At 42.1% G+C, this 11,654-nt stretch overlaps 1 long non-coding RNA gene across 1 annotated transcript; it reads right to left on the bottom strand.

Moving 5' to 3' along the window:
- Positions 1-1,278: 1,278 nt before the first annotated feature.
- On the bottom strand, positions 1,279-9,936 carry LOC308080988. Its single transcript, XR_013932775.1, has 3 exons — positions 9,799-9,936; positions 8,437-8,596; positions 1,279-1,315 (listed from the first exon to the last, which is right to left on the bottom strand). It is a non-coding gene; the product is annotated as an uncharacterized lncRNA (long non-coding RNA).
- Positions 9,937-11,654: the final 1,718 nt, after the last annotated feature.

Below are 11,654 nucleotides of genomic sequence, written 5' to 3'. Positions count from 1 at the left end.
GGCGTTGTGAGGTTGCTGATTGGCTAGTTTGGAAAGATACCTGATCTACAAGGTCACCACACATTACAATGCAACGCGCTGAGAGCTTGTACTGTAGATTGTCTTTATTGCTATGTTTGAAATGTAGACGATCAATGTGAGCTTTGAGATTGGCAACTTTTGCAAGATAGCAGATCTACAGGCTCACATCTCACCATGATGTGATGCGTTGTGAGCTTGTAGGTCTTCTATTGTGTGTGTGTGTGTGTGTGTGTGTGTGTGTGTGTGTGTGTGTGTGTGTGTGTGTGTGTGTGTGTGTGTGTGTGTGTGTGTGTGCGTGCGTGTGCGTGTGCGTGTGTGTGTGTGTGTGTGTGTGTGTGTGCGTGTGTGTGTGTTCTGCAGTCATCACTACACTACTGATTAATATGTACTCACATGGTGAAAGGTCCTTTCTGGTCTGAGGCTTCAGTGAGTCAGCTTGCGACGTCGAAAGTACACCTGTGTTCAAAGAAGAACTCACATTAATGAAAACATTATCACACTGCCATTTCCTTTATATACACCATCGAAAAGACAAACCCATCTTTGGCATGGTTTTCATTTGTTTTGGTAAAATAGTCTTTAGCAATCTGTAAGAAAATGATGTGTTCATTCTAAATAAACTATAAGAACTATACATAAACTATTACAAATGATTAAATTAAACATTTAGTTCTTGTTGTCTAAACCATACAATAATGTTTTCGAGGCTATGTTGCCAAGTCAATGTCAAATTTGATCATACGATGAGATGACACACCTAGGCATGCATAATCTGAACGTCAAAGGTCTAGATTGACAAGCACATTTGCAATCTAGACGTTATAAATTCTGAAGCGATTTATAACGGCTGCACAGCTGGATTTGCTTCACCGATATTGGATTGTGCAATTACTGTGAGCAATGTTGGCTATTCTAAGACTGCAGTCCACCCAATGCATGAGGGTTTTGCACAATACAAGACTTGTTGAATGCCGTTAAACATGTTCTTCTTGTTCCCATAACAGCTATAATTATATAATAAATCCTTCAGGCCTAGTTGTTCATTTTGATTGACCTTGATCTATGTAAGTTACTGTGTGTCAGAGCACTATCCAAGACGTTGAATGTGTGTGTGTGTGTGTGTGTGTGTGTGTGTGTGTGTGTGTGTGTGTGTGTGTGTGTGTGTGTGTGTGTGTGTGTGTGTGTGTGTGTGTGTGTGTGTGTGTGTGTGTGTGTGTGTGTGTGTGCTCACATGGTGAAAGGTCCTTTCTGGTCTGAGGCTTCAGTGAGTCAGCTTGCCACCTCGAAAGTACACCTGTGTTCGAAGAAGAAGTCACGTCACACTGCCATTTCCTTTATTAGGCCAGTCAATCTAAGCTTTAAAAAAAAGGGCCCAACCCAAAATAAATTGCAATAGTAATGTAATATAGTTTTTATTGGTCCTAATACCCTCCTACATCATATATTAAAAGTCTTCATTCATGGATTTAGTGGAACAAGTCAAAAGCAAAGTTTTGAGGTTTTAAAGCGGTGTGGTCTTGGTCAAATTGTGTTAAATATTGGAGGGTTTATGTAGAGTTATCCAACATATTTGGTGTCTTTTCTTGAGTATTGGGGGTCAATCTTTCCAATAAAACACTATATTTTAATGTCGGATGCCTTGGGGTAACGGTACTCCCAACACCCATTTGTTTGACACATTTCAATAGTTGTACAAATGACAGCCAAGTAGTCAGGGAATAATTTCATACATCTTGGAATACATAGCTAGAAATAGACATTTCTTGACCAATGTGTTTGTAAAGGTGTCCAGTAACACATTTCAAAAAGGTTTAGATTCATCTGTATTATATTGATAACTGACAGCTCAGTTATTATATGGTTGACTGTCTATCTTTACTACAAAATAGGTTTGTCTTACCTTCCTAGATTTAAAGGGATAGTGTAGTATTATTATTTTGATTTGTATTTTATGTATGGGAGTGTAAATGTGATTCAAAATGTATTTTCCAAGGTATATTTAGCGCAGTGGCATTCACACAAACATTGTTTTTAATCATGTTTGCTAACTGCCCGATTGCTTTTGTTTCCACTGTTGAACTGACTTTATTAATTTATTTCAATTTCTCAAATACTAAGAGATGCTGCTCCACATTTTCAATGGCCTCAGGAGTCAATGTCCCCTTGAGGGCCTGGTACCTCTGTATGGTCCCCGGGGGGAGTGGGAGAGTGTAGCAGTGCTAGGGTCCACCTCGGGTGGGTAGAGGGGTGCATGTTGGTGTTGGAAAAAAAGTCTGCTATGCTAAAAGGAGACCCTGTCCCTTGGTTTAGCTGAATGGGTATATAGCCCCTGTTATGTGTTGAGGTGTCCATGAGAAAGGAGAACGCTGAAAACAGATTTCCCCCCACAGAATTAGCCCTCCCTGTGCCAATGCATTCACTGCCCCTAACCAGACCAAAAAGGTGATTGAGGACCTTGGATGCCAAGTAATGGCTGTCCTCTTCAGTGGAAAGTGCAATGTACCCTGTAACAATGTACTGTAACACCATCAGCTTTGTTGCCTTTAACACCTGAAGGTCTGCCTCAACTGAATCTGCTACCTAACTTCACTGTCTTGCCTGCGGATGGGAAAATAAGAGGGTATGGATGCCATGAACTTAAGGTGGGACCTGTATGAGTGTTGCTCCAGACAGTCTCTGGAAGGTAACTGCTCCACTGCCTGCAAGACACTCTGCTGTTCTTGTTGAATAGCCTATATGGATTACCATGTAATAATGTCTATGGGCTGTGTCAGCTTGAGGAATGTGACAATCCATACGTATCTTCCGAGTCTGAGGATGGCAATGAATAGTGACTGTATGATGCAGCATCTTATAATGGGCTGGTAAACCTGTTTTACTGGATTGCTTTACGTATTTACTGGATTGCTTTACGGTGGTTATTTACGTATACTTGTATACATAATAGATAGATACATGCTTCCAAAAATGTTAACCATTTTACATTACATGTGACAGTTATTATGCTAATTTTCTCAACCTACCTATCGATCGATCGATCGATCGATCTATCTATCTATCTATCTATCTATCTATCTATCTATCTATCTATCTATCTATCTATCTATCTATCTATCTATCTATCTATCTATCTATCTATCTATCTATCTATCTATCTATCTATCTATCTATCTATCGATCGATCGATCTATCTATCTATCTATCTATCTATCTATCTATCTATCTATCTATCTATCTATCTATCTATCTATCTATCTATCTATCTATATCTATCACAATGGGACATCACCTTGGGATGGAATCTTGGATTTAGCAATAAATAATTAACTACTGGTGATTTCACTGATTCAGCCCTATCTTGGGTTAGACACCAAAACCACCTTTCTAGGTTGAGAAGTATTTGAGATATAGCTATTTTAAGCACCCTGCATCCATCATGGACACCATCTTGAAAATGAAGCCTTTCCAGAGGATTTATTTTCCTAGATTTTTTGTATGTTATTTAGCATTCCCAATACTACCAGAACACATCCAAAAACCTTTTGTATCAATTTTGGGGGTGTTAAGTGATATGTATTGATATATTAACCTGTAATAGTAATGGTACCCCAAAGTGCACAATTACATTGAGAACATGTTGTATCTGATGACTGTATGTCAAAGAACACCCTAGAAAACTTAGGTAGAGACATAAATTATATGAAATTAGCATGTTCAGAAGCAGAGATATGCTCTAATTTGTGTGACGCTGAAGGCATGAAGGCCCCAAATGTCAACCCCGGAATTTACCTTGATCCACTAAGAATATAATAGGAGATTTTTAATATGTTTTTTGGATGACCCTAAGGGTCATAAAAAACCTTGAACGATTACTATTGCAATTTATTTTGGGTCAAACCACAGATTCACTGGACTATTATATATCGATGGCCAAAATGCAAAACCTCCTAAGTGCAAATTTCATGATTTTCGGATTTCACTGTGGATGAGGACTATAGGCTATGCTGCACATGCTCAGTCTGTCTGCAAGATAGTCCCGCCCCTCATTTTGTCAGAAAAAGTCATTTGACTAAAACCTCCTATCTTGTTCAGTGCCAATTAGTGCTAAAATGTTGAAGCGCAAAACCTCTTATCTGCACCAGAACTAGTTGAGCAGCAGACAGAGCTGAAACTTGGGAATTCTATGTTATGTAGACCGTCTAAATGTCTTTCAGTTTGTAGTAATCAATTATTTTCAAAATAAAAAAGTGTCTTCCACCCTTACTAGTTAAGTATTTGTTAGTAACTGTCAAGTTAATTGCATTGCCTTGTTGATTGCTAATGATTAGTGTCAGGTGGTGAAACTTTTATCACACCAAGAGTGTGAGTTGATCAAAAATGTTAATGGTATTACTTGTTACAGTACTGTAGAATGTCTTGATCTCAAAATGAGCATAAAAAAAGCATTATTTAACAACATAATGTTTGTTTGTAAGCCTAACTATTTCTAGGTAAAAACCTCCTATGTGCATCTATGTAGATAGGAGGTCATTTTTAGGTATAGATAGGAGGTTTTGGCATTGAACATTTTGAACTTGTGGTTAGAGGTTGTCATTGCTGCTTAGATGTGAACGTCCATGTCGTGATTTTTTAATAATTGCAGATCAAAATCACACGTGAACACCGTGGCAGCCAACAAACCTGTGAGAATATTGTGGTGTGTCGGTTGGGGGGTATGAGGGTATGGGGGTGGGATGGGGTTTGGAGTTATGGGGTGTGGGAGGTGTGGGGTGGCGGTTGGGGGGTTATGGGGTGGGGGGTGCATGAGGGTTTGGGGGGTGGAGTTTGGGGGTTGTGGTGTGCTGGTTGGGGGCATGGAGATCGGGGGTTCTGGGAGTGGGGGTAATGGGTTGGGTGGGATTTGGGGGTATGAGGGTATGGAGTGGGATGGGGTTTTGAGTTATGGGGGTTGAGAGGTGTGGGCTGGCAGTTGGGGGGTATGGGATTTGTGGGAGTGGGGGAGTATTGCAGGTGGTGGAGTTGGGGGTATAGGGTATGGGGGGGATTATGTTTAGGGGGGCATAGGCCAGTTAGGCCGGATCATATAGGATTGGGTCTTTGCGATGCAATGCAAGAGTGTGGTCTAGCCAACACCAACTCGGGACTCCTGAAGTGGGATGGGGGTTTGAGTTATGGAGGCGGAGATGTGTGGGCTGGCAGTTGGGGGGATGGGGTTTGTGGGAGTGGGGGAGTATTGCAGGTGGTGGAGTTGGGGGTATAGGGTATGGGGAGGGGTATGGTCTAGCCAACACCAACTCAGGACTCCTGAATCGCTGCCCTCCACACTCTCCTATCTAGCATCAGGGTCTTGATCAGGGTCTTGAGCTCTACAGTGTTGTTAGCTAAGCTGTTATGCCGAAGTTCATCTACGTAGGGTGGTACACTTATTGTCTTTCCTGGCTTTGCCCTGGGTTGGCTCCCATAGTGTCAGTTTGCTTGCCACTAGTTATGGGTGCCTGACGCAGTGCCCTGCCTCATCCTTCTCTCTCTAACTTTGTCTGTGACCCATGGTAAGTTACCGTAGAGGACCACATTTCTGATGTGGTCCGTCCATGTGACTAGTGCCATTCGTAGCATTCTTGTGTAGACTCCATCCAAGGCCCTTTCCTGTTGTGCTGTGACGGTCCATGTCTCAGCCCCATACAGCAGTACTGACACTGTAGCTATACGAACAGCCGCCTCTTGAGGTCTTCTACCATGTCTGATTTCCACACTCTCCTCATCCCATGCAAGGCATTCTAGTCAAGTACCCCCTGGACCTTCAGGTCCTATTCCATTGAAGCAGTCCAGGCCCAAGTTATTTGAAGTCCTGGACTGCCTCGAGTAGCTTGTCTCCATCATTTGAACCATCTTCTCAGGAACTCAGTAGGCCCAGAGAATGTTCATCAGTTTCCCCCGGTGGATGGTGCCAAAAGCCTTTTGGAAGTCATGAAGGTGATCACCACTGAAAGATTCCGCTCCCTTACTCCTTCCAGTATCCTCCTCAGCACCAGTATCTGCCCGCCTGCTGTTCGCTCCGGGCGGAAGCCGTTCTGCGAGTTTCTCAGTACAGGGTCTGAGATGGGTCTAAAACCTGCGACTTGTGAGCTCAGGCTAATGCCTTGGAGGTGTCTGTCTTGGTGAGGTCGCCTGACTTTGGTACTGGATTGATGATCATTTTGCGCCACAGCTTCGGCAGCTCGCTAGACGTGTGTGCTTGATAAAATCCAACACCACCTCGTCTATGGGCACATACATCACTCCATCCTCCCTGCAGCTCTTGCCTCACTTGATAGTAGCCTTGGCCCTCTGGTACTCATCCATGGTGAATGATCTGTCTTCCATGACCTTCCCATACCAGACGGGAACATCGGATCATCCTCTTCTTCGGTTGAAGGAGGATTTCCTAGGAGTGTTTTGAAGTGCTGGTACCATGTTTCAACTCGTTCCTCTGCGCTTTCTCCCCAGAAGTCTGAGAAGAGCTTCTGCCAGAAACGTCATTGATGAGCTTCCAGTTCTTGCCATGCTTCTGGTTAACATGCACCTCTTTAATATCCCTGATCTTTTGGGTCAGCTCCTGTTGTTCCAGTTGCATACACGTGGTATAGCTCCTCCTTCTTCCGCTTATATTCCTCCCTCAGACCCTCTCCCTTTTGGTCAGCGACAAAGTCCCTGTCTCCTCCCTGGCTTTGGTGATTCTAGGGTCAAGGCATCCGTCTTTCCTCCTTGCTTATAGGCTCTTTAAGACATTCAATGATCTTACATACTATTCCACTGTCCACACTGGACACAAGGTTGGTGATCCAGTTGTATGAGTTAGGGGAGTTGGAGGGCATGAGGGTTTAGGTGGGTGGGGTTTGGGGCATGTGGTGTGCTGGTTGGGGGGAATGGGGGTTGTGGGAGTGGGGAGGTATTTCAGGTGGTGGAGTTGGGGGGTAGAGAGTATAGGGGGGATTATGTCGAGGGGTGCCTGGGCCAGTTGTTTTGTAGTCCACCTAATTGTATTCCTGTTGTCCTTTTTGTAAATTTTATTTGTAAGCACTTTTATTTTAGGTTCTTGCTGGGGACTGTTCTTAGCACATTTTTTGTGAGCATTGCCCTGCAAACTTTTTTTTTTTGTTGAATAAAATAAAAAAGCATTCAATGCAACTCAGTGGTGTGTTCTACCGTGTTACGCTGTATACGCTGTATACAGTGCAGATTTTTGGGGGGAAAAGCGTATACAGTCTACCATTTAATCCATTGAAAACGCGCTAGCGTATACCCACGACCACGCGCATCTCGTGCAGGGAATGATTATCGTATACCTCCGGGAAAAAAACTAGACCACACCACTGATGCAACTGTTTGCAGCTGTAAATGTATGTATTTACAGCCAGTATTATTTGTCATTATTTAGTTATGCAATCACTTAACATTGAAGTGTAAAAGCTCCTATCTGCAGAATTATCCAGGAAAAGTGGGGAAAAACCTCCTATCTGCATTTGCTATATGAAATAAGTGTAATTAACATATAATAATGTAATATAGTCCAGACATCCAGAAACGGTGTATTATGTGATGGGTTTCATAAAAAAATAGCATTGTGCAAAAAAAATACAACATTTTGTAGTTTTCTTTTTCATTTTCCCAACAATGAACATTTTTCAGATAGGAGGTTTTGCGTTTTGGCCATCGATATATCATCGAAAAGACAAACCCATCTCTGGCATGGTTTTCATTTGTTTTGGTAAAATAGTCTTTACCAATCTGTAAGAAAATTGTATTCATTCTAAATAAACTATAAGAACTATACATACACTATTAAAAATGATTCAATTACACATTTAGTTCTTGTTGTCTAACACATACACTAATGTTTTCTAGGCTATGTTGTCAAGTCAATGTCAAATTTGATTATACGATGAGATGACACATCTAGGCATGCATAATCTGAATGTCAAAGGTCTAGATTGACATGGTGAGCACGTTTGCAAGCGGAGCGATCATGTCTTTTTCGCGTTTTATCACATCTACAAAAGCTGGTATAACAACTGCTGCACAGCTGGATTTGCTACACTCCAATATTGGATTGTGCTTAGTGGGAGCAATGTTGGCTATTCTGAGACTGCAGTCCACCCCTCTATCACAATGCATGATGATTTTGCACAGTACAAGGCTTGTTGAATGTCGTTCTTCTTGTTCCCAATAACAGCTATAATTATATAATAAATCCTTTAGGCCTAGTTGTTGATTTGATTGACCTTGATCTATTTATGTTACTGTGTGTCAGAGCACTATCCAAGACTAAAAAAAAGACTAAAACATAAGTTGACCATTTGGCAGCAAATTAATTGTGACTTTTGCCACTGTTTAGTATACGATGACTGGTGGACCAATAAAGACACAGCATCTCACCTCTGTCTGATATCTGTGGCCAAGTGGTCTTCAGGATGTCTTCTAGATTGTCTCTTAGACCAGACACAGCATCACTCACATCTGTGAAGGACTTCAGAGGACGCATAACGATACTGGGCAAGGCTTGAGATCCAGTGGACATAGAGAGAGACCTGAAGCTCTGGAGAGAGACACAAGTACAGACAGGATGGAAGAGATCAATAGATTAATACATTGATCAAAACTGTTGTCCGTGTTGCTTAGCTAGTTAATACACACAGGAACTGACTTAGGCCACGTATAGACAACAAAGGTCTCTAGGGAAAACAACAAAGTCCTGTTGCGTTCTCACTTTTTATTCTGCGTTTAGACGGAGGCGCAACAGTGGTTGAAAACGCTGTAGTGTGGATGCCAGGTGGCTAGGTGGCGGTGACACACTACCAGATAGACCAGTCATGCATGCATACTGCATTAACCACTTCCGTTCTCCTTCCTGTCACAGCTGTTTGTTTACATACACCAATGCAGCGTGGTTCTACGCAGGGTTGCCACGTTGCTTGTAAATATTGATATATATATACAGAGCCGACGTGAACCATGACATCATACGTTTTGCGGATTCCCCCGTGTTTCCCGTTTACATGGAGACGCGAGGTGTAGCGTTTTCAAAGATTTCCAGTTTGGAAGGTGTTTTCACTTTGTTGCGGTTTCAACCCCCGGGCCCCGATAACGCTGTTGCCGTCTAAACGGAAGGCACATCTGATATTTTATTTTGCCGTTTTCTCTAGAGACCGTTGTCATCTAAACGGGGCCATGTGTCTTGTAACCTGTGCTTCATGTCATCTGATCATTTGTGCTGTAGAAAAAAACTATGAGTCAAGTTCTCTGGATTTTTGAATAATGACCGCTGAGCTCAATAACAGACTCAGCGCACTTGCTGCGCTGCTTGATTTTGTGCCGTATCCAACATGGCAGCCATGTAAACAATAAATGAATGGACTGCTTTCATTAATGTAAGCAATGAAATCCTACGTTTTGTTCTTACTTTTGGGTCAATTTAATAATTTCTTTACTAAGTAGCCGTGTAATAAACTTCAGGGTGATAAAGACCAATCACCCTGTCTGGGTTTATTTCACAACAATGACCAACTCGCTGTCAATTATTCATTGCATAATGCATTATAAGTATGTTCATAATGCATTATAGACATGGGATTCTTAGGAAGCGTTGCATTTTTCTTACATTTTGTTAGTGTTTTTAGAGATTGGGAAGCAGCCTTTTATTCACTATGAGAAATCTGTCCATATATACTTGAACGTCTTTATGTAAATATTTGTATTCTTTTGTTAGTTTGTGTGTGGGTTATGATTGACCAAAAAAACCTGAATGAAATGGACGTCATCAGTGCTGGACAACTCCTCCAGCTCAGCATTTCTCCTCTCCAGCTGGGCTATCTGCTCCTCCAGCTGCCTCTGGAGTCCCTCAGCATGAGCCACTGCAGTCTGCCGCTGATCTCTGATCAGGTCTTTAACTTCACTGCGCCTTCTCTCAACTGAGACGATCATCTCACAGAAGATCTGGTCACTGGCATCCACTGCTGCTTCTGCAGAACTCTAGTTGACACAGCGAGTAACACAAATGACACATACAGTACAAATGCACACACACACACACACACACACACACACACACACACACACACACACACACACACACACACACACACACACACACACACACACACACACACACACACACACACACACACACACACACACACACACAGGCAGGCGGGCGGGCAGAGAGAGAGACAGACAGACATACAGACACAAACATTATTGTATATTCTATTATATTCTATTTGTAGTTGTTTTAATACAAGAAACATCCCTAACTAGTGACTAGCATGAGATTAGTGAATATTTTGTCTGTCTTGTTCTGTTCTGTTTTGTTTCTGTATTCAAGCTAATAATTCCAACATGGCTAGCCTTGTTTTACAGGTTGCTGCTATGCCAACTTTTGTTGCAATCCGGGCTGGATGTAAATGATGTCATGACCCAATCCAGTTACCCTATTAGCTGTTGCATAGATCTATCATGACTAGAGGTAATATGGGATGAACCCAAGTGCTGATTTGTTGTCTGGGCGAATGGAAGTAACTTGGGATGATTATTTGAATGCTGTGTGAGAGACACAATGATATCGACAGTGGATACTGAAGGAATGTTTTGAGTGTGACACTGCATGAAGTGGATGAAAAGTTGATTTCCAGTTTCCCCCCGTTTGCTGTAATGTTTAGCTACAGTTATGGTCTACATCTTATAAACAAACCACAACGGTACAGTGTCAAACAGGGAGATCGTGCTGGCCCAGGAGTTACAGATGGAGAGACGGATGGTGCAATGGGTACGGGTTTTATCCGATACTGGTGCCAAACCGGTAGTTTACACTAATTCTCTATGTGGTCAAATGCGCATATAGTTTCTTAATGAGACTGACTTACATAACATTTCGCATTGATCGGCAGATGAAGCATTTGTTTTGAATGATATCCACTGCTCGATCAAATGCACCTTCTCTAATCAAACTAAGGATTTCATCAACCCTCTCCCTGACATCATGGACTAACTTTCTAACTTACAGAGGTTACTTACATTTATATTTGAAATGCACTATTCACAGCTCAGGTATGTTGACTATACCGGTACCGTTTTGCAGCACCGAATTCTAGGTCGGGCTGGTACAGTTCTGGAAGCAACGCAAATGGTACAGGTACCAAATTGGTATGGTGAAACATGTATCCAAACCTTGTGATGACTCTGCACAAAAGTAGGCCTACAATTGCCCTGGCCATGACAGGTAAGCAAGCTACAGTGATTGAGTCTTAAACAATACTCAGCAAGTGCCCGGTAGCCTACAAAACAAGTGGTGATTTATCAGATATTACAATTATTTCTCAGGGTTTGGTATGGCTTGAGAGAACTTTAAAAAAAAAATTTTTTTACAGCGAGTCTGGGTACTTTAATGTTTCTGGTGACACTGGGTATAGTGTCTCATCCTAGCATCACCATCTTTCCTACATCCACAGTAAATAATACAATGTCAGGAACTATAAGCATGATTTAAGCATCTTCAGGGTCTCCGACTGGCTCAGGTTTTTCAGTTCCTTCATGAACTCACCTTCAGAGTCTCTATGGACGGTCTCAGGTCGTTCAGTTCCTTCTTTCTCTCCTGGATC

This window comes from Gymnoscopelus braueri, assembly GCF_963280865.1.
Source record: "Gymnoscopelus braueri genome assembly, contig: SUPER_24_unloc_2, whole genome shotgun sequence".
NCBI lineage: Eukaryota > Metazoa > Chordata > Actinopteri > Myctophiformes > Myctophidae > Gymnoscopelus > Gymnoscopelus braueri.
This window is presented reverse-complemented; position numbering and strand designations above follow the sequence as displayed.